Source organism: Choloepus didactylus, chromosome 9 (genome assembly GCF_015220235.1).
Source record: "Choloepus didactylus isolate mChoDid1 chromosome 9, mChoDid1.pri, whole genome shotgun sequence".
Classification (NCBI taxonomy): Eukaryota; Metazoa; Chordata; class Mammalia; order Pilosa; family Megalonychidae; genus Choloepus; species Choloepus didactylus.
The window spans coordinates 87,499,644-87,523,680 of NC_051315.1; the positions used below are offsets into that span (position 1 = coordinate 87,499,644).

The 24,037-nt window shown below is 36.1% G+C and overlaps 1 protein-coding gene across 6 annotated transcripts in view; it reads right to left on the reverse strand.

Annotated features, from left to right (window-relative positions):
* Nucleotides 1-24,037, reverse strand: part of HECW2 (HECT, C2 and WW domain containing E3 ubiquitin protein ligase 2) — a 377,612-nt gene that overhangs the window by 158,620 nt on the left and 194,955 nt on the right. For 2 of the 6 annotated variants that reach the window (XM_037848575.1, XM_037848574.1), the window contains exon 1: nt 6,562-6,874. The exons of the other annotated variants lie outside the window; for them this stretch is intronic. The gene's annotated coding sequence lies outside the window, so the exon portion shown is untranslated. Of the gene's footprint in view, nt 1-6,561; nt 6,875-24,037 lie in introns of those variants that run through there. 6 annotated transcript variants of the gene reach the window in all.

Genomic DNA, 24,037 nt, shown 5'->3' on the forward strand with positions numbered 1-24,037 from the left:
AAGGCGCCCAGCTGTCCCTTCAGAACCAGACCCCAGAGCCCAGGGGAAAACAGCCAAAACAGAAACTAAGGAGGCCACACCTCCTTACACCAGTTGGGAGCGACAGGCTGACAGGAGCCAACTGCTGGGCAGGTTAGGAAAAACACAGCAACTGGAAACCTCATGGGAAAGTCTGTCATTCCTCTAAGATACACCCTTAATATAACTCCATTCTGAGACCTGAACCCATTCCAGTCTGGGAAAATCTGACTGGGGTAACCAAGGAAACCAGGTGCCTAGACAAAAGAAAACTAAAAGCTATACCAGGAAAAATGAAGATATGGCCCAGTCAAAGGAACAAACTTACACCTCAATCAAGACACAGTTGAGATATTGTTTCACTTTAATGAAACAACCTATTAAAGATTTTCAAAGAAATATGCTAAATGAAATGAAAAACCAAATCAATGAGTTCAGGGAAGATATAACAAAAGAAACAAAGGCTATAAAGAAAACACTGGGCAAACATAAGGCAGAAATCAAAAGTTTGCAAAAACAACTGGCAGAATCTATGGACATGAAAGGCACAACACAAGAGATGAAAAACACAATGGAGACATACAACAGCAGATCTCAAGAGGCAGAGGAAAACATTCAGGAACTGGGGAACAAGACACCTGAAAGCCTACACACAAAAGAAAAGATAGGTAAAAGAATAAAAAAATATGAGAAACATCTCATGGAATTGAATGACAACATAAAAGGCAGAAATGCATGTGTTATGGGTGTCCCAGAAGGAAAAGAGAAGGGAAAAGGGGCAGAAACAATAATAGAGGAAATAATCAATGAAAATTTCCCATCTCTTATGAAAGACATAAAATTATGGATCCAAGAAGTACAGCATACCCCAAACAGAACAGATCTGAATAGACCTACACCAAGATAGTTAATAGTCAGATTTTCAAACATTAAAGACAAAGAGAGAATCCGGAGAGCAGCAAGAGAAAAGTGATCCATCACATACAAAGGAAGATTGAGACGACTATGTGTGGATTTCTCAGTAGAAACCATGAAGGCAAGAAGGAAGTGGTGTGATATATTTAAGATACTGAAAGAGAAAAACCAACAACCAAGAATCCTATATCCGGCAAAACTGTCCTTCAAATATGAGGGAGAGCTTAAAATATTCTCTGACAAACAGACAATGAGAGACTTTGTCTCTCATTGTAGTGTCTCTGCACTACAGGAAATACTAAAGGGAGCACTGCAGACAGATAGGAAAAGACAGGAGTGAGGGGTTTGGAACACAATTTTGGGTGATGGTAGCCCAGCAATGTAAGTACACTGAACAAAGATGACTCTGAGTATGGTTGAATGAGGAAGGTTAGGACAACAGAAGGAAAGAGGAAAGATAAAGACTAGAACTGTATAACTCAGTGAAAGCTATAGTGTTCAACAATTGTGATAAAATGTACAAATATGTTTTTACATGAGGGAAAACAACTGAATGTTGTTGGTAACTTGGTTAAAACCTTAGTACAGGAGAAGGGGTAATAATTCCATGCAAGGTGTTAAAAATGGGGTGGTATTGGGGAAAAAATATAATCAATGCAAACTAGAGACTATAGTTAACAGAAACTTTGTATTATATGCTTCCTTTAATGTAACAAAGGCAATATACCAAAGCTAAATGCCTATAAGAGGGGGACATAAGGGAGGGGTATGGGACTCTTGGCATTGGTGATGTTGTCTGACTCTTATTCTACTTTAGTTTAATTTTATTTTTCCTTTCATTGCTTTTTAGCTGTCATGTTTTTTTTTTTCTTTCTTTTTCTTTTTTGTTTGTCTCCCTACCTTCCTTGACTCTTCTTCCTTCTTTGTGGAAGCAGTGGAGATTTCCTTATATAGATAGTGGTGATGGTGGTGAATACATAAATATGTAACTATACAGGGAACCATTGATTGTTTACTTAGGACGGAAAGTAGGGTGGGTGAACAAAACTGTCTTAAAAAAATGTGTTGATGAAGAAACCTTGAGGGCACTACATTGAGTGAATTAACTCAGACACATAAGGACATATACCGCATGGTCTCACTGATATGAAATAATTACAACACATAAACACATAGACATGAAATATAAGTTAACAGGATAGAGAATGAAGCTAATGAAGTGGGAGCAGTTGCTTATTATGAGCAGAATGTTCAACTAGGTTGAACCTAAATGTTTGGAAGTAGACAGAGGTGATGGCAGCACATTATTGTGAGAATAATTAATGGTGCTGAATGGTGTGTGAATGTGGAGGAAAGGGGATGCTTAGAGTCATGTATGCCACCAGAAGGAAAGTTGGAGGTTAAAAGATGGGAATGTATAAAGCAGTGAATCTTGTGGTGGACAATATCCATGATTAACTGTACAAATATTTAGAAATGTCTTTCATGAACTAGAACAAATGTATGACACTATAAATAGAAGCTAATAATAGAGGGGTATATAGAGAAAAAATATACCTATTGCTAACTATGTACTACAGTTAACAGTATTTTAACATTCTTTCATCAGTAGTAACAAATGTACTATACCAAAACTATGAGCCAATAATGGAGGGGGGGATGGTTAGGGGTTGGGGAGGAATTCAGTTTCCTTTCTTTTCTTTATTTCTTTTCTGAAGTAAAGAAAATGTTCTAAAAATTGGAAAAAAAAATTGTAGTGATGGATGCACACTAAAGAAAAAAGATAAAAAACCTTAGTACAAGGTCTACAGTCAGGCCCTTCAAAAATATTCTATGGCAATGACTTTAAATTGCCTGAATTCTATTCTGCACACCAAGGCTGACAGGCTAGAAAAAGAGCCACTAAAGAGCACCCACTATCTATCAGGCAATATATTGAGTGACTGAGATCCAGGGGAAATAACAGAGTCAAAATCCCTTTTCTCATGGAGATTGTGATCTAGTGGGGAAGGCAATTACTAAACAGATATATAATGTATAATGTATAATGTAATGTCAGGCAGTGGTAACATGCTTTGAAGAAAGATGGGCGAGTGCTATTTTACAAAGATTGGTCAGGGAAACATTTTTTAACAGAGACCTGAATGAAGTAAGGAAGTAAATCACAGGGAGATATGGGAGAGAATTCCAGGCGAGAAACATAAATGCAAAGATCCTGAAACAGGAACAAGTCTATCAATGTTCCAAGCAACAACAAAGTGATGCAGCTAGAATAAAGTGAGTGAAAGCCAAGAGCAGAAGAAGATGAAATCAGAAAGATACGCAGGGGCCAGCTGATAGGCCATCATCATAATATTAATATTAACAGTCACTACTGAGAGCTTATTATGTGCCAAGCACAGTTCTAATGCTTTATCTTTATTAACTCATTTAAGCCTCTAACAACTCTTTGAGGTAGATACTTATTCCCCATTTTATAGATGAGGAAACTGAGTAAGAGAGAGGCTAAGAAATTGTTAGTCAACTGTCTTGCTCCAGAAGCCATGCTCCTCAACACTACAACACACTGTCAATCTAGACTACAGTGAAGAGTTTGGTTTCCACACTCAGGTTGAAGAAAAGTCATTGGAGGATTTTATGCAGGGAAGTGACATGATTTGCATGAAAAGAAAAAAAAATCATCTGGCTCTTGTGTACAGGGTAGCCTGCAGAGGGGCATGTTGCTTCATGCCCAAGCCAAGCACCAAGCATTGGAGCCATAACCTGAACATGACCCTCCTCCCATCTCCATCCTTCCTGTGCAGACAGAGCTGCAGCAGATATAAATATCCATGCTCAGTGGAAAAGTCCATGAACCAATTTCAGACTCTTCAGTTCAACAACCCTGTAAAGTGACTCATCTACCTCCAACCTTCTTCAAGCCAAACCACCATCCTGTAATTTCACTCACTAAGTCTACCATGCTCTTCCCCTTCCCTTTATTCAAACAACTATTGAAAGTTCAAGTTCCCACACTCGACCTTAATCGGTCAAAATATAGAGCCCTGACTCTGTTACTAAGTGACTCACTAAAACCATTAATGCAGCATATTTCATGTATCCTGGAGTTTAGTTCACATGGGCCCCCTTATTTAATGGCATGATCTGATCTTTTTGTTTTTTTGTTTTTTTAATTAACAAACTTTCAAATTTTAGAACAGATTTAAAGAAAAATTGCAAGGATAGTACAGAGCATTCCCATATACTTGACAACCACTTTCCCCTACAATTAACATTTTATTGTGGTGACTTTGTTTACCATCAGAGTTAGGTTTTCTACTTTTAGAAAAGTAGATACATATCAAACATGACAGGCACAATGAGAATAATACACTGCTTGATAATGATGTTGCCAGGCTGCCAAGATGCCAGTAAGATACCAGAACTTCGAAAATCAGCCCAAGTTTAAATTCCATTTCTCCTGTTTACTGAATTTTTGACATTGATCAAGTCTTAAGATCACACGGCCTTCATTTCCTCATTCTATAAAATAATTATAGCAACCAGCTCAGAAAGCTGCGACAAGTACATGAGTACTGTATGTGAACATACCAAGGTCAATAACTGGTACATATTAAGAGCTAATCCTGTGGGTTTTAAAAAGATTTTATTCATTTCTTCCTTCTTTCAAAGGGAGCTATATTTTCCTTTTAATACTCAAAAGTATTATCCTTCAACCTCATTTCCTTAGTTTTTATTTTTTAAATTTATTTTATTCTAGTTTCTCATATATATGTACATAAAGAAAAACAAAAATATGCTTACTTATAAGTTTTCTGAGACTCTGCTTTCTTAATCAGTGGATGCTGAACAAAGCAGGCAGCAAATATGAAGTCCTTTTGTACACAGTAGTAAGTTATACTATTAAGAACAAAATGTTGTATCTCCTACACAGTATCTCAAAACTGCCAAGTTCCTGGAAGGAAGGTCACCCAAATCTCAAACTTCTGTCAATGAGCTTTTAAGTCAGTCCCATAGAGATCCAGGTGGAGGCACCCTTGTCTCCTTGCACAAAGAAACCAGGACTTTCAATACAGTGTTCACCGTGGGAATCTCTATCTTGGCACGATGTGTATAAAACGTCGCCAAGAATGACAATGAGGTTTTGATTGTATACACTCCTTTCTTTCCTCATCATTATTTTAAAAATACCATGTGTTTGCTAAGCTCTCACTCAAAGATAATCCCTTTAACATCAAGTGAAGTTTAAAAGCAAACTCCCCATCCCTCAGGATGAAAATGCTACTGTTGCACCACACATAATAGCTGAAGATTCTAAGAAATATGCAATCATAATAAAATATAATGCTCAGCATAAAAGCAACCTTTGGTTAGGAGTAAATTATTCCTTTCATCTTAAAGAGCTCATACAGAAAGGACTGGGAGCCATAACAGCTAACCTTATTTAAAGAAGGTTAATATTACTGAACTTAGCCAAATACTTGTTGGAGCTAACGCAAATTCAGCCTGAAAACATCAGAAGTCTGTGGGAGCAATCTTTCCAGAACATTCATTGCTACTGATCCCAATGGTTAATTTGGCAGAAGTGGCTGTTCCCAGTGGATTCCTCCCCCAAACTGCTTGATCAGAAGATGAATGACGTTCCCAGAGATTAAACCGCTCACCTGAATCTTTACTAAGTCATCAACTTACTTTTCACTAGATTGAGCAATTTAGCAGTGTTGCTCAATGAGGGTGCTACTGGTATTCTAGCAGATCATTCCATGAGGATATATGCAGTATATTACAGGAGAGTTAGCATCCCTGGCTCTCAGGCCCCAAATGCCAATTAACATCTACATAGCAATAAAAAATAACAGTCACCATCACCATTGCCCCTTCTTGAGAACTACTGATTGGCATTTTATAGCCCAAAAGTAAAACTTTTCATTGGAAAAAAAATAATTTGTAAGAGGTTAGGATAGAACTGAAATTTTGCCTGGGTTCAGCCTGGTTTTTATATAGTTAATTAAAGCAGGTTTTCTGCTTGTTAATTTTAGAAAGTCTACAGAAAAGTGAGTCAGTTTGTCACAGTTACCACAAGAAATTCTCTAAAAACTATGGTTTTATGGTTTATGGTCTAGAGTGTGAATGCCTATGAATACCTATCCTTGTAAACTTTAGATGAAAAATAAATCCCTTTTAACATCTCATTCACTGAAAGAAGAGGTTTAAAATGCATCAAAAAACATTATTATTTTCCGTTTGGCAGACAACATATCATGAAATCTATTTAGACTCAATTTATTGCCACATTCAAAATCATTAGCCTGCACTTAACATCACAGTAAAGTATTCCATTTAAAACCAGTAGGACCCTGGAAACTCACAGTGAGAAGACTGGACATTTATTTGGAAAACTTTTGTATACTTTAATCCCAACTGATCTCCAAAGCCAAGTTGTTAAATGACTAAATGTGATAAATTCACTGCATAGTTTGCTAACAGTTGCCCCTAACTAAGCTGGGAAGGGACCACATGTAAGAAATTTTCAAAGAGAAAGGCAAAGGGTACTGTAAATCCCAAACAACTGAACAAGAGAATCAGGTGAGAAAGGAATCCATTTCATAGAACTTTCCAATACCTTACCTCATATAATGGCAAAGAGTCTCTATCTCCCTTTGCCAGGGTAGAATCCTTCATTTCAAATCAAATTTAGGAAGCAGCAAGAAGAAAACATGATTCATTCTCCATAAAATCTTGTACCTGGCCTACCACCTTCGCAATTTCATGCCAGGCAGTGGCCAGAGCTACAGTCCAGGTGGGTCTGGGGACCGAGGTGGCTTTGAGAGCTCTGCGGGGTCACTTCTGCTTCTCTTCCTCTTCCCAAAGGATCTGGAAACGAAATACTCAGCAGGATTCAGGCAAGTTCCTACCCGGAGACTCTTGCCCAGCTAAGAACAGCACTGAAAGCCACTCCCGCCTTTCACCAAGATTTATCACTGTTCACTCATCCTAACTGAAAAAAACATAATGTGTTATGTCCCTTCAGCTAAGGCAGTTGTGGCCACACCCCTGTAAAGGGTACAGGATGCAATCGCCCCATCCTCCCCTCAGCTTCCTTCCTTTGCTTTTCCATGGGAGAATTCCAAAGAATGAGTTCTGTGTATACAAACACACACACACACACACACACATGCACACACACACTGGCCTACTCTCAAACAAGTTGACTGATATCTCAGCGAGGGGAGCTTGCTGTTTACTCAGAATACAGTAGCCACTATCTGGGAACTCCAATCTACTATTGCCATTAATTGTATATGGCATTCACTTAGGTTACTGAAATAGGCTCAGTATCCTATTCAAAAGAAAGTGGAATTTGTGGAGTAGTAAATTCAAACTCTAAAAAAGGATTAAACATAATATAATATAGCTTGAAGGAAAATCCAAAAATTTGGTTATCAACCCAGAAGTTATTTTCAGACCTCTCTTGTAATGCAAAAATGCATACAATCATGAATCTAGTTAGTGTTCTTATCTTATGCTGGAAAGAGGTGGGGGGGGGCAGTGTCTACACTTTAGATCCCTCATTTGTTACTGGAGAAAGGGGCCTCCTGCAGCTGACAGAGCACTTGAGGCAGCCATAGCAACTGTTAAGTGCTTGTTGAATGGGTGAATGTAATCAAAAGCTGAACATCTATCTCTTTCCAGCAAATACCCAGAAAGCAAGACGAGATGTCCTATTTGTCTGGTGCATTTGCTGTAAGGCAGACTGGACTTGAGTATCATGCTATATTTGGTGGCTGCAATTTTCCCTTAACCTTAACCCAGACATGGTTTGTCCTGAAGCCTCAAGGGGCCACAGAGATTTGGGCTTGTTCTAGAACAGACTGAGAGAACACAGCAAGCTTGGAGCTTCAGTGTTACCACTCAAACCCAGCACAGTCTTAGAATAAATCACTGTGAATCTTCAGTTACATCCTATCAAACAACAATAATAGCAAGCATATAGAGTATGCCCACTATGTGCCAGGGACAACATAGATTTTTAAAAATAGTCTCTAATGCCACTATGCTCTAAGGATGAGATCAATAGTGCTATTAGGTCCATGTTACAGATCAGGAAACTGAGGCTTAGAGGGAAGCACTGACAACAGGCAAGATTTCAAGTCAGGTCTGAATGACACCCAAGCCTATGCTCTTTTATAATCCACTGCCGCCCTCAAATCATACTCCTGAAAATACTTTATTACTCTCAAGTGGCCAGTGGGTCCACAGCTACCTCAGTCACAATTAGGAGATTAGGAAAAATAAATCCAGAAAGGACATATTCAACTCCTCTTATTGGCATGAAGGGTGGCTATACTCTATGAACAATAAACAGATTTCTCACCAATATAAGCATCTCTGTTTCCATCCCCAGTCAAGGATCCTGTATAACCTCAACTTCTTCCTAATTATGGACCAAAAGACTCCCAGGGGTTGAAGAGAGCTCCACACACTCTGCTCACAGTGCAGCAATTACTGCCACTCACCCCCAGGTCTCTGGACCCTGCTTAGATGTTTCTACAGCTCTGGTCCTCCAAGCCATGATTCTTTGCCTTCCAAGTACTGTAACATTTGCCAGATAAACCACTGTAGCTGAACTCTAAGTTTTGGTCCACCCAAGTGTCACCTATGCTCAAATGTAACGAACAAGGTTAATTTTCTGCGTAAAGGAAACCTCCTTTCTCACAGAAGAAGTCACTATCATAATGGAACTAGATTTCCCAGCTGATCAAGAAAGAATCTTACATGAGTGGAGCAAGGGAGGTTAGATGAGTGTTGAAGCTTAGACTTAAGGACTTCTCATACAGGTACTCTTTCATGGGGATGGTACTTTTGAAATGCAAGTAGTTCATTCAGCACCTTTTCATTCATAATAAACAATTTAATCAAAAAGTACAGCCAAAGGATCACAGTGTTGGACCTCAAAATTCACATAATGCTATCTCTTTCCAAATCACATCCTTTTGCAAGGAAAGGCTTGGCATATTAACAACAAAAAGGGAAGCACATTAATAACAACTTTGTATTCACACAACACCTTTGTGCTTTCATTCACCACGACATCATGGTGCTAGGAACTGGGAGAGAATTGCTAGTAAAAAAAACATAGCCCCAGCACTTGCAAACCTTATATTCTGGAAAGAGAGACAAATATTAAATAACAAATATAAAATGAATTCTTTAATTATATTTGTGATACATGTTACAAAGGAAAAGGGAAGATCCTAAGAGAATGGATGGTCTGCTGATATGACTCCATCCAGAAGACCAAAAAAGCTCACTCAAGGCATCAGTGTGTGAACTAAACTCTGAAGGATGACTAAGAATTGGGAGGGTAGGAGAAAGGAGAGGAGCAAGAGGTGATTCCAGATAGAACTGTGCAGAGGCCCCATGGTGGGAGGCAGCACTATACTTTCAAGGAGTGATGGAAAACCAATGTTGCTAGAGACAGAAGGTGAGGGAGAGATGAGGCTGGTAAAGAGCAGACTTTTGAAACTTTAATCATCAGTGTATAGGAAGAGAAAGGGAAGTTTAAGAATAAGAGAATGGAAATTGCCCTATTTTCCCATCTCTGTAAGAGCTTCTTTTTCTGAAAGCTGAATTGATTACTACAGTTCTCAACATTCAAAGCTACTGATCTAGCTAGGATGCTCTTGGGTGAAACTATGATTTGTGGATGCTGAATGGATTAATCATAGAAAATTAAAGACAGCACTTAACTAAAGTAGCTTATTCCCAAAGGTTTACAGAACATTTATTAAGACTAAAGCAGGGAAGAGCAAAGAAACAAATCTTAGATTGCCATACAAATTGACAGTGGGAAATTTCTGCAGGGCCTCCCTTCATCTATTTTTATGCTGGCACCAAAACACAAAACAGAATCATGGTTAGCACATCAGGAAGGAATAAGCCTTTTCCTGAAAAGCCCATTATTAATTTCCTTTGTGTTTATGCATTTTGCATGCTTCTGAGTCTGACATCATTCAAATACATTATTTAAGCTTTGCAGCGTGTCTCTGTATCTGCTGCAATTTTTTATTGCTTCTTCCTCTGACCTTGTATTCATAAAGCAGTCAGATGATGCTTGTCTTGTCATCACTCTGCTTTCAGATTCCCAAATCTTCCAATACACATCAGTTTATACATAAACAAGAAAGCTTTTTGAACATATGCTCAAAAATGAGATAGCTGATAAAAAATAAACGAGAGTAGAACCTCAAATATAAACCCAAGTTGATGTACTTACATGAAATACGTGTTTTCTAAAAATTTAACTTAGAAAGTAGTAGGTAATCAAATACAATAAAAATAATAAAGGTTACCATCTGTTATCTAGTAAGGGCTTACTAGTTTAATCCTCAGAGAAACCTTCTGAGATAGCCATTACAACACTCATTTGACAAATTAAGAAAACTGAGGCCTAGAGAGATTGAATAACTTACTCACACAAGATCACGTAGCAAGAATCCAAATTTAAGGCCAGTAGGACATCAAAGCTTATTCACACATTTTCCACTGTTGTACAACTTTCCCCAACAATAACTTACTACCATTCGCAAACACCAAAATCTGTGCTGTTATTTCAGAATCACTAATGGATAGAATTCTCACAGCAATTCTGAAAGATGCTATTATCCCCAAGATGAGAAAACTGAGCTCAGAGAAGTCTACTAACTTGAGCAAGGAGACACAATGGCAAGGTTGAAAGCTGCAAAGAAAGATTTTTCAGGAGCCTCAGAACCTGTACAATTTCATGATAGCAAACATCGTGATTTCGAGTTCAGTAAAAGTAATTTTGGGCATGTTACTTTCTTAGGGTTTTCTTAGGGTTTTTCCTTTCTTAGGAATTAGCAAAGAACTGATTTCTTCTTCTTAGATGACAAGGCAATCCCTTTTTCAATGTCCATTCAAGCCAAAACGTCAGCACTGTGAGCCATTGCTTTCATAAACAAAAATGAATGACTGTCACTTTTCTATTTCTAACAGACCGATACATACAAGCAGATATAGTGGGCCAAGATCTCTAAAAGGCATACACATGTAAGAATAAACATAGTTCATTTCCTTTCAGTTATCTCTACTACAGAAGAGAAGACTCAGCTATAGCAGAGTGTATTCTGTATTTGAGTGGCATATATCACGAAGTATGGGAATATATTTTCTTTATTGGTGAATGTTCCTTATAACCCCATATTAATGTAAAGATGAGTTTTCTTAAATGAAATATTAAAGTGGTTTTTATACAATCCCACTTCCCTCATTCAATTCATAACAACTGTTTAACTACATGGTTAATGGGTTTTACAGTGATGCTATTTTTCATTCCAAATAAAATTATATTCTTGTAAATGAGGGGGAATTTAAGAAAAAATTTTAGGCCTACAAAACTCTGCAATTAAAATGAAACCAATAGAGATGAACATAAAAATATTTTGTGTGTACATGCTCTGTGTTTCTATTTGTAAAATGGGAATTTTGCCCTTCCAACAATGCTTCGCATATGGTTGAGATGGCAATGAACTGAATAACACCTTCCAGAGATTCTCTGCTGAAAGCACAATATATTCCCATTAATGAGCACTTTCAGAATTAACCACCACAGTGTAACTAACGATGCAGAATCAAACGTATCATACAGACTCCCAAGCTCTGAAACAGCTCTCAAATTTTGTTGTGTGTTAGAATCATCTAGGAAGTAAGTTTAAAATTCAGACTCCATAGACCAAACTATAGGAATTCAGATTCAGTAGAAGAGGGATGGATCTTGGGAGTCTGCATATTTTAAAAATTGTCCTACCTAATTCTGATTCAGATGGTCCTCGAATCACACTTCAAGAGGCACTGGTCTAGAGTCTCAAAATCTAAGAGGGCAGGCATTCATGTACATGTCACATTTTTAAAGACCAGAGACCATTGTTTCAGGCTGTTCTCAAAAAAGCAAGGTTGTAATTTTAACTGATTTTATAGTACCTGGGCACCTACCAGCTATCTAATGGTTTTCTTGATATTTGACAATGACAAAGGTAGTAAGTATCACAATGTATCAATAAATTATTCCAGACATAAACATATGGAGCATAGATCTCATTTTGCAGATTTCCCAACTCCTAGTAAGTATCAATAATAATTCCCTCCTTACTGAAAACCTGAGCCCAAACAATATTAAAATTAAGTGTTGGACATATTCTTTATGTTCCTGCTTCACATCAGTTTATGTGATGGTGGTCCCCTGCAGTTTCTACTTTTACCATATTAGTGTTGCCAAGAATAACATTTTCTCCTTCCAAGTTAAACATGGTGTTTATAAAAGAGGCGGGATATAGAACCTGGTAATGCAAGGAGCAGTCACAATAATAGCAAACACACTCCTAGTTGCCAAGTTCTCTAGCCAGGAAGAATGAAAAATGAGGATTTTTTTCCCCTTCTAGGTAATTTGTGCCTCCTTTTAAAAAGGGAATAATGTCAACTTTTAAAGGAAGTATCCAAGTTTGTTCTGTAATGCTTAAAAGTTGGAAGTTAAGTCATACATTTTTTCATTACATTTTTTTTAACATTTTTTAAAAATTCAATTTAAGACATTTTCTCATTTAATCAGCTAATTAAATAACGAAGAACTCCCTGACAGCTTGTAGGCAGTACAGAACAGCACTCAAAATGACCATTTACGAGTTATATGACCTTGGTTAAATGATTAAATTTCCTAAGCTTTAGTTTCCTCATCTGTAAAATGGGATAATAACAATGGGCAGCCAGTACAATTTTGGGAGGTTTGGGGCAATCTATGAAAAGCTACATAAAGCAGATAACACAGTGTCTGGAACAGAGTAAATATTCATTGTCAGTAAGCTCTCAGATAGGGTTGTTGTTATTCTCAGCACAGAAAACTCTAAAACCTTGAAAAAAATCTGGAGACATTTTTAGAATTTCCTTACTGTGACAAATACTTAACCTAAATAGACTAGTGACAGCCCACCAGGAAAGCAGCTGGCTAGAAGAACTGACCTCTGGATTAACCCTGAACTGAGTTATCTTACATGATTAAACCAGGCTCAAATTCAGCAATTTTATTAAAATTCAAGTAATACCTTAGAGGAAAAAGAATTGCCTTTCTTCAGTTAACTAAAGGGATTATATTTACACTAATTCCTTTTACTGTACTGCACACATTTGTTTCAGCAATCTCTTTGGGAAAGATGAAGTGGAGCAGATAAAACGAAAACCATAGGACATCTTTGTAAAAGTAGATGGAGTTCATCCAAAATGCCTTCCTGGAACAAACTGTAACAACTCAATTCACTCCCGCCCTTCCCTATCAAGCTATATTTAAGATTTGTTAGCATTCTCACTTAAATCCTATCATCAGGATTTGTAATTTTGTCTTCTAACCTGTTTCTGAGTTTATATATAAACATCTCAATCAAACATCTAAAAAAAAAAGCTATTGTTTTTTAAATTTAAAAACTTCCTTCAGTAAAGGATAATAGTACAAAGGAAAAAGCTGAGGCACCATAAAAGCCAGGACTATTTTACATATTTTTAAAAAATTATCTGCCATGGCTTAATAAGAAAAATAAGACAGATGTTCAAGAAATATTTGCTACTAAAGATTATATAAATTGTACTGGTAATTTTGTCATAATTTGTAATAATTAGAAACTAAATAAAGATCCAAAAATAAATAAATAGGTAAATTATGTTACAGCCATATTATAGGATATTATGTAGCCAAAACATGTTATTTCCAAATCATTTTTTAATGACATGGAAAATATTCATGATATAATAAGTATAAAAAATAAAATAATATATAAAACTTATTGCAGATCCATATACATAATAGTAGCTTAACTGAAAGTTTAAAAAATACATATATACACATATATATAAACTTGTGAAAGGAATACACCAAAATGTTCATAGTGATTGCTGCTTGGCCAAAGGATTTAAATGTTCCTTATATTCTTCCATATTTTACAGGTTGTCTATAATGAACTTGTATTACTTTAATAAAAGATAGGCTTCAACCTGGCTTAGTGTCACAAAGAAATATAGGAAATATGAAGACTAGCAACTCTCTTCAATCCATCTACATCCTCTGTTTCCCTTGCAAATTTATATCTAATCATCAACTATTTTGACATCTGAAAATAGTACTTATACTGTGGATTTATGAAGTAGTCATTCAAAGGGAGTTCCCATTTATCAAGCAGAGTTACCCAAAACAGTGTCTTTGTACCTAACCATATATTATCAATAACCCCTGTCTCAAAATGCTAAGAACACAAGCCTCATCCATCATAAGGGCACCTCTAGAGGCCAAAACACAGATACAGGATACAACTGTTAAGGGAACTGTAAACAGAAAGAAAAGAGAGAGAGAAGCAAAAGATGTCACAAGAAATCCAGTATGAATCCGACTGAGTTTAAAAATGTATTCAAAACTTCCAATACTCAATAGTCATCAAACCCAAAGAGTTCTGCCACAAAAGAAATTATGACATAAATTTAAACCAAACACAAATATAAAAAGGATTCAGAGTCCCAGATTATTTCAGGTTCTCTGTAACTCCTACTAGAGAAACACACACACACTAATCAGAGTACAATCACTGTAAGCATTCATAATCACAGATATCATGTACAGTTTCTCTTTAAAGAAACTTGAAAACCTGATCCATTTGCATACAATTTTAGACATTGTTTTTTTTCTTTTTTTCTTTAGTTTTATTTCAAAACATGTAAACCATTTGCATAATTTCAAAGTTGAAACTATATAACAAGGTATTTTAAGAGCAGTTTTATATTTTAAACCTGACCTCTCCACCCTGAACCTTCCTTCCTTCTGCAGCTAACCATTTGTAGTGGCTTTTTATTTATCATTCCCATGTTTCTTTTCATAAATAGATGAAAATTGCATGTATATGTGTGAGTGTGTATGTGTGTTTACTTGTAAACCCCCCACCCCCACCCCACCCCATTTCTTATACAAAAGTAGCATACTCTATATACCGTTTTGACTCTTAGGCAACGAAAGTTAAAGCGACTTGCCCAAGATGACATAAAGATGAATTATGGAGCCTGGATTTACACCCAGCAATCTGACACCTGAGCATGAGCCTTTACTTTACTATACTTAAGAGTTTTAGATCATTATAGACAAAGCTGTCCCATTGATCCACCATCCAAGGAAAGGCTAAGGAGGAGGCAGTTGTGACTTTGTTACTTTTAGAGTAGACAATTAATCTGAACGCAGAACTAGCCATAAAAGCTGGTTTTAAAAGAATTTCAAAAATGCTATGTGAAAATGTATCAGAGTAAACTTGTGCCAAAATACATGCTTCTTATAGTTGGTTTCCTTTCTTTTTTTTTCCCCCCTGGCTCGGGGTCCATATTTTCTACTTTTGATTTAGCAGTACTGAGTTAATGTGCTGGTAAGAAACTGGAAGAAAAATTTATTCTAAGATCTTTCAGATGTTACAATTGTTATTGCATGAGTAATTTGTAAAATAAAAGCTTTGCCTTATTTGTGCACTAATTATTCTAAGGATGTTTCAGGGAAATCTGCATCAGAATAATTTTTAGACCTTGGAAAAAAACAAATTCTTCCAAGTAGAAACCCTTATGCAGATAAAGAATTAAAAGTGGCCATAATATAATCTGCCTCTTATAGGTAATGTTTGAGGCTCTCCTTTTCTCTCTTCAGAACTCTTACGAATCTGCTCATAGTTTTATCACCAAAAGTACATGGCAAATAAGCATATGAAAAGATGCTCAAGATCATAGTCATTAGGGAACTGCAAATTAAAACAATGAGATACCACTATACACCTAATAGAATGATTAAAATACAAAATAATGGTAACACCAAATGCTGACAAGGATGTGGAACAACAGGAATTTTGATTCATTGCTTGTGGGAATGCAAAATGGTACAACCACTTTGGAAGATAGTTTGGCAGTTTCTTACAAAGCTAAACATAGTCTTACCATAAAATCCAGCAATCTTGCTCCTGAGAGTTTACCCAAACGAGGTAAAAACTTATGTCCACACACAGAACCTGCACATGAATGTTTATAGCAGCTTTATTAATAATTGCCAAAAACTGGAAGTGACCAAGATTTTCTTCAACAGGTGAATGGATAAACTGCTGTACGTCCTTTCAGTGGAATGTAACTCAGAAATAAAAAGAGATGGGCTACCAAGCTACAAAAAGACATAAAGAACCTTAGTCGCATATTGCCAAGTGGAAGAAAGCAGTCCGTTTGGCATTCTGGAAAAAGCAAACACACAGAGACAGTTCTGGAAAAGGTAAAACTACAGAGAAAGTAAAAAGATCAGTGGCAGACAGAGTTTGGGGTGGTGGGGGGTATGAATAGGTGGAACACAGGGCATTTTGGGGCCGGGAAACTTCTGCATCATACTGTAAAAGTGGATACATGATATTGTGCATCTGCCCAACCCCAAAGAAGTGTACAACACAAAGTGAATTCTAGAGTAAACTATGGACTTGAGCTAATATTGGTTCATCAATTTTAACAAATGTACCACACTAATGCAAGATGTTAATAATAGCTGATACTAGGGTGGGGTATGGGAAGTCTTTATACTTTGTGCTCAATTTTTCTATAAACCTAAAACTTCTCCAAAAAATAAAGACTATTAATTAAAAAAAAAAAATAAGTTCAAGCTACTTTTCCTTGCCACTGTCATGTCGCTTCATCCAACCTGGCTTCTATTTGATTAGGAATTGACTTTACTGAAACTTTCCTGGTCTGATTATAACATTTCAGGATCATTAAAGAACAGTTTTTTATAGAGTTTGTATTTCTTTTCTGTTTTGTTTGTTTGTTTTTTTCCTGAAGAATGAAAGATGATTTTAATTTATGGTTTGTTATCAGATTCTTCTGTTTTGCTTCTCAATATAATGAGATTATCTTCTCAGTTTAGTGGTCAAAGAATAATGGAACAGAGATTTCCTTTAATGCCTTGAACCAATAAGTCTCCCCGCCTTTGCGGAGGGGCTCTGTGTACACAAAGTACACTTTCAAAATCCAGAAGTTTACAACTCTGCCTTAAACAACTGTACTTCCTGCTTGAGCAGAGACTCAAGATCAACCAGCCATGAGAGATGAGAGCCTTTTCAGGTCTTTCTTAGGCATGCACACAGCCCTGCACATATGGGTGGCCTTCTAGATTCCCGTCTAGATAGGCTGGGATAGATACTCTAGATACTGGAGCTTTGCAAAACCCCTATAGACATCTCATTCTCCAGATTACCCTTTTACATTTTTTGGTCAACCCCTTATTTGCTTCAACTGGCATGACCACCTCAGGCAGCTATGAGGTTAAACAATTGCCACTCATTGCTCTTTGACAAATATCATGGGGAGAGGGCTGCTCCCACTGATGAGGCTCTGAGCCAAATCAAATAAAGAAAACTCCTGTGGATGGGGCTTTACCAGAGAACTGCCAGAGGTGTCAAATAGTGGCAACTCTCTGGAGGTGGGACTTTTGGGGGATCCCAAACCCTTTCTGTCTCTTTTAGTGGCTGTTAAAATATTGGATTTTCCAGTACTGTGGTTGCAAGGCTGTTGATTTTCAAGGCTACCGCAAAGCTGAGGAGATGGAATGGGAAGAGGGCAATTTAAAACACAAAGCCAAAACCTAAGTTCTTATTGAGGCTCAGCCTTTTCCTTGAATTAATGTTTCTCAGATTCTTACACATCTTTGGTTAATTTCTAGAGTTCTGAAAAAGTTTATTTTGACCATTTTCAAAAGTTTCATTACTTTTTGGAGGAGCAGATTTTCAGAGGTCTTTGCTCTGCAATTCTAGAAATGCATCTCCTAACAGTCATCTCTTAAAGAAGACTAGATCAGGGGTTTTCCTTTGGGTTTCTCAGTTTCACCAACAGCCATTTTCAATAAGCACAGCTGCTAAAGCATGGTATACATGAGGGTCAAAAATCCCTTACAGAATGTAAAATGGTACCACTACTGGGGAAACCAGCTTGGCAATTCCTCAAAAAAATGAAATATAGAATTATTTATATGACCTGGCGATTTGACTTCTGGGTATACACCCACAAGAATTGAAAGGAGGGACTAGAATAGATACAGTGTTCACAGCAGCATTATTTACAACAGCCAAATGGTGGAAACAACTGAAGTGTCAACAGATGAATGGATAAACAAAACGTGGTATATGATGAAGCTATAAAAAGGAATGAAATCCAGATATATGCCACAACATGGATGAACCTTGAAAATATGCTAAGTGAAATAAACCAGACATAAAAGGACAAATATTGTATGATTCCACTTATATGAAATATCTAGAATAAGCAAATTCATAGAGACAGAGACTAGATTAGAAGTTACTAGCGGTTGGGGTTGGGGATAATGGGGAGTTATTGCTTAAAGGGTACAGAGTTTCTGTTTGGGAGTCTGAAGAAGTTTTAATAATGAATGCTGGTGATGGTAGCATGATATTGTGAATGTAATTAATACCACTGATTTGTATTCTTAAAAATGGTTAGACTGGGATTTTGTGTTTTATATATACCAAGTAAATTTTTTTTAAACTTCCCTATAGTCACTGTTCTGTGATCACAAACTCCACCAATAACCACACCTGGTTATCAAGTCACTGATCCCAAGGATATATTCAGCACAAATTCATGCCTCCTAAAGGAAAAACAATTAAGTTAAGCATGCCCTACTGACCATGTGGGCTATGACAGCAATTTCTATTTAGATTTTATATTCATTTCATAAAGCTTTGGTTACTTGGCTGTTAACAAGTTATAAATCAGTTTAGAAAAATAAAGTAAATTGAATTTCCATACAAAATTCTCAGTAAAAAATGAAACAACAAAAGAATTTTCAAGTCAGTCACTGGTTTCTTATGGTGTCAGAGATTATAAAGGGGAAGATTCCAGTCTATTAATAGATAGGAAATGTTCCTTATATCATAATAAATAAAAGCAGAGGAGAAGTTCTGGGAAGTCAGGAAGCAGACACTTACCTCCTACCAGGAGAACAAGAGTTTCCCAGAATCCAGACACAGCTCAAGTTGGCAGGGTCATTGGTAAGGCAATATCCCTATGTTAAGACTCTCTTTGGGCCAGGATTTGAAAGCTTAGTGTAATATAAATAAATCAGCTTTCCTGAACTGCCAGGGATGTACTATCTAATACAGGAGACAACTAGCATTAGTTCTTTAATTGGTATAAATTGAAATAATGTGAAAGATAATATTGAACAAAAGTCCCTTAAAACTCAAGATCAAAAAGAAGCAAATGGATAGACCATTATACCCTTCTATTGTTGGGAGAATTCTTGTTTTATAACCTTAAATAAGACCTTCTTAACCTCAATTCCTTGGATCCTTAAAGGTGGCTTTTTGAGGATCCTGAAATTCATTAAATAGCATGCAACTTTGCACATACATATATATTTTATTTTTCCAAAGAGAGGGCTCTATAGCATTCATCACATTCTCAAGAAGTTAATTATATGTGCCATAAGACTAGTTGCAACACAAGCTGAATACAGCAGCATATTAAAAGGATTATAACCATGACCAAGTGGGATTTATGCAAGGAATGCAAGGGTGGTTCAACATGCAAAAATCAGTCAGTATAATACACCACATTAATAGAATGGAGGGAAAAAAAAACAACCATGATCATCTCAATTGATGCAGAGAAGGCATCTGATTCAATCCAACACATTTTCATGATAAAAACACTAAAACTAGGAATAGAAGGAACTTTCAAAATCTGATAAGGGCATGTATGAAAAACCCACAGCTAACTTCATTTTTATGGTAAGTGACTGAAAGCCTTTACACTAAGATCAGAAACAAAAAAAGGATGTCCACTTTTGCCACTTCTATTCAACATTGTACTAGAAATGCTAACTAGAAAAACTGGGCAAGAAGGAAGACGCACACTTCCTGATTTTAAAATTTATTACAAAGCTACAATAATCAAAATAGTGTGGTACTTGCACAAGGACAGAGAGAACAATGGAATCAAATTGAGACTTCAGAAATAAACCCTAACATCTGTGACCAATTGATTTTTGACAAGGGTGCTAAAACCATTCAAAGGGGAAAAAATAGTCTCTTCAACAAATGGTGCTGGGAAAACTGGATATCCATATGCAAAAGAATGAAGGCAGACCCCTATCTCATAGCACATACAAAAATTAATCAAAATGGAGAAAAGACCTGAGTATAAGAACCCAGACTATTCAACTCCTAGAAGAAAACATAAGGAAGCATTGTCAGGACCTTATGTTAGGCAATGGTTTCTTAGACTTTATACTCAAAGGATGAGTAATTTAAGAAAAAATAGATAAATGGGACTTCATCAAAATCAAAAACTTTGTGCATCAAAGAACTTCATCATGAAAGTAATAAAACAACCAACACAATAGGAGAAAATATATGGAAACCATGTAGCTGAAATGGATTTAATACCCAACATTATAAAAATCCTACAACTCAACAGCAAAATGACAACCCAATTTTTAAAATGGGGAAAGGATTTAAACAGACATTTCTCCAAAAATATACAAATGGCCAATAAGCACATGAAAAGATGCTCAACAGAACTAACCATTAAGGAAATAAAAGTCAAAACCACAATGAGATGTCATTTCATACCCATTAGAATAGCTACTATTAAAAAAAAAAAGAGAAAATAAGTATTGAAGAGGATGTGGAGGATAGGAAGACTTGTACATTTTGGTGGACTGTAAAATGGTGCAGCTGCTATGGAAAACCATTTGGTGGTTCCTCATAAAGTTAAGTATAAAATTACCAAATGACCCGGCAATCCCACTTCTAGGTATTTACGTAAAAGAATTGAAAGCAGGGACTCAAACAGATATTTGCACAGCAATGTTCCCAGAGACATTATTCACAAGTAAAACTGCATAGTATTTTATTGTTGAGAGTACTATTTATTTTATTAACCAGTACTTGATGTACATTTTTTAAATTTTATTTTGGTGACATACATACACCCTAATGTTTCCCATTTTACCCACTTTCAAACATACAATTCAGTAGCATTAATCACATTCACAATGTTGCACTACCATCACCACAATCCATTACTAAAACTTTTCCATCACCTGAAACAGAAACTCTGTACCCATTAAACTTTGACTCCCCATTCCCCCTCCCCCAGGATGCCCCTACTTCTGGTAACCTGCAAACTACTTTGGGACTGTATGAATTTTCATTTTCTAGTTATTTCATGTAAGTGAACTTATACAATATATGTCCTTTTGTGTCTGGCTTATTTCAATCAGTAGGATGTCTTCAATGTTTATCCATATTGTCAAGTGGATCAGAACTTCATTCCTTTTCATGGTTGAATAATGTTCTATTGCATGTATATACCACATTTTGTTTATCCATTCATCAGTTGATGGGCACTCAGGTTGCTTACACCTTATGGCTATTGTGAATAATGCTACTATAAACATAGGTGTGCAAATATTTGTTTGAGTCCCTGCTTTAAATTCTGTGGTTATATCATTAAAAGTGAGAATTCCAGGTAGCCAAAACCACCCTTAAAAATAACAAAGTTAGGGAACTCACCCTTCTCGATCTCAAAACTTCTACAAATCTACAGTAATCAAAACAATGTGGTACTGGCATAAGGACAGAAATACAGATCAGTAGAACAGAAATGATGAGTCTAGAAATAAACCCACATATTAATGGCAAATTGCTCTTCAATAAGGGTGCCAACACCATTCAATGGGGAAAGAATGGTCTCTTTAAGAAATGGTGCTTGGAAAAATGGATATTCACATTCAAATGAGTGAAGTTTTACCCCTACACCTCACACTTGTATAAAACTCAACTCAAAATGGATCAACCACCTAAACATAAAAGTATAAACCATGAAACTCTAAGAAGAAAACACAGGGAAATATCTTCAAAACCTTCATTGTGGCAATGGATTCTCAGACTTTATGCCAAAAGCACAAGTAACAAAGAAAATAGAGATAAATTGGGCATCATCAAATTTTAAAACCCTTTTATTTCAAAAGATCAGTAAGAAAACAAAAAGGAAATCTAGAAATAGTAGAAAATATTTGCAAATCATATATCTGACTAGGGTCTAGTATTGAGGATATATATAAAGAACATTTGGAACTCAGTAACAAAAAGACAAAGTCCAATTTAAAAATGGGCAAAGGACTTGAATAGACATTTCTCCAAAGAAGTTATAAAAATGGCCAAAAGAACATGAAAATATGCTCAATATCATTAATCGCCAGTAAAGCACAAATCAAAACCACAATGAAATACACTTCTCACCCATTGGAATAACAACTGAAAACAAAATCAACCAACCAAACAAACAAACAAAAAACAGACAATAACACATTGGAAAGGATATTGAGAAATTTAGAACTCTTGCACATTATTGGGGGATTTAAAATGGTGTAGCTGCTGTGAAAAATAGTTTGGCAGGTCCTCAAAATCATAAACATAGAATTACCATATGACCCAGCAATTCCACTCCTAGGTATATACTCCAAATAATTGAAAGCAGGTATTCAAACAATATTTGTACATAAATATCCATAGCAGCACTATTCACAATAGCCAAAAAGTGGAAACAACCCAAATTCACGACGGATGAATGGATAAACAATATGGAGCATAAGATACAATGGAATATTATTCAACCATAACAAAGAAAGAAATTCTGTTACATGTTACAACAAGGGTGAACCTTGAAAACATAATGCTAAGTGAAAAAAGCCACACATAAAAGGTCACATATTGCATGAATTCATTTATATGAAATATCCATAATAGGTAAATCTATAGAAAAAGAAAGCAGATTGGTGGTTTCTAGGGGCTGCGTGGAGGGAGGAAATGGGGAATGACTGCCTCATGGGAAGAGGATTTTCTTTTAGAGTGATGAAAATATTTTGGAACTTGATATGGTTAGTGGTTGCACATCATTGTAAATGTACTAAATTCCACTAAATTGTACACTTTAAACTGGTTAGTCTTACACTATTTGAATAAAAAAAGAAAAATTGCATTAATGTAAGTTAAATATATATATGAGTATATGTATTCTGGTTATTCATTACAGCATTATTCAACTCTGATAGAAGAGAACTGAAAACAACTCAAATTTCCATCAGGTCCCTAAGATCAGGATCAAGAGAAGGAAGGATGCTTGATTTCAGCATTGACTCCTACCTCACACCATATATAAAAATTAACTCAAAATACAACCACCACTTAAATGTAAGAGCTAAAACCATAAAACTCTTAGAAGAAAACAGAGAAATATCTTCAGGATGTGTATTTGGCAATAGATTCTTGGATTTTACACCAAGAGCACAAGCAATAAAAGAAAAAAATTAGATAAATTGGGCTTCATCAAAATTAAAACTTTTGTGCACCACAGTACCTTATCAAGAAAGTAAAAAGACAACCTACAGAAAGGGAGAAAACATTCAGAAGCCATATATTTGATAAGGATTTAATATCCAGAACATACTAAGCACTTCTACAACTCAATAACAAAAAGACAAACAACCCAATTAAAAACAGGCAAAGGACTTGAATGGACATTTCTCCAAAAAATATATAGAAATGATCAATAAGGAAATGAAAAGGTGCTCAACATCATTAGCCATCAGGGAAACACAAATCAAAACCACAATAATATACCACTTTACACCCTCTAAAATGGCTATTATTAAAAACAGAAAATAAGCATTATCAAGGATACGGAGAAATAGAAACTGTCATACATGTTGGGGGAATGTAAAATGGCCTATATGCTGTGAAAAACAGTTTGGTGATTCCTCAAAAAGCTGAACATAGAATTACCTATCACATTAGAAATCTCACTTCTAGTGATACAATCAAAGAATTGAAAGCAGGGACTCAAACGATATTTGCACATCTATGTTTATAGTAGCATTATTCACAATAACCAAAAGGTGGAAGCAACCTGAGTGTCCATCAGTTGATTAACGGATAAACAAAATGTGGTATATACCTACAATAGAATA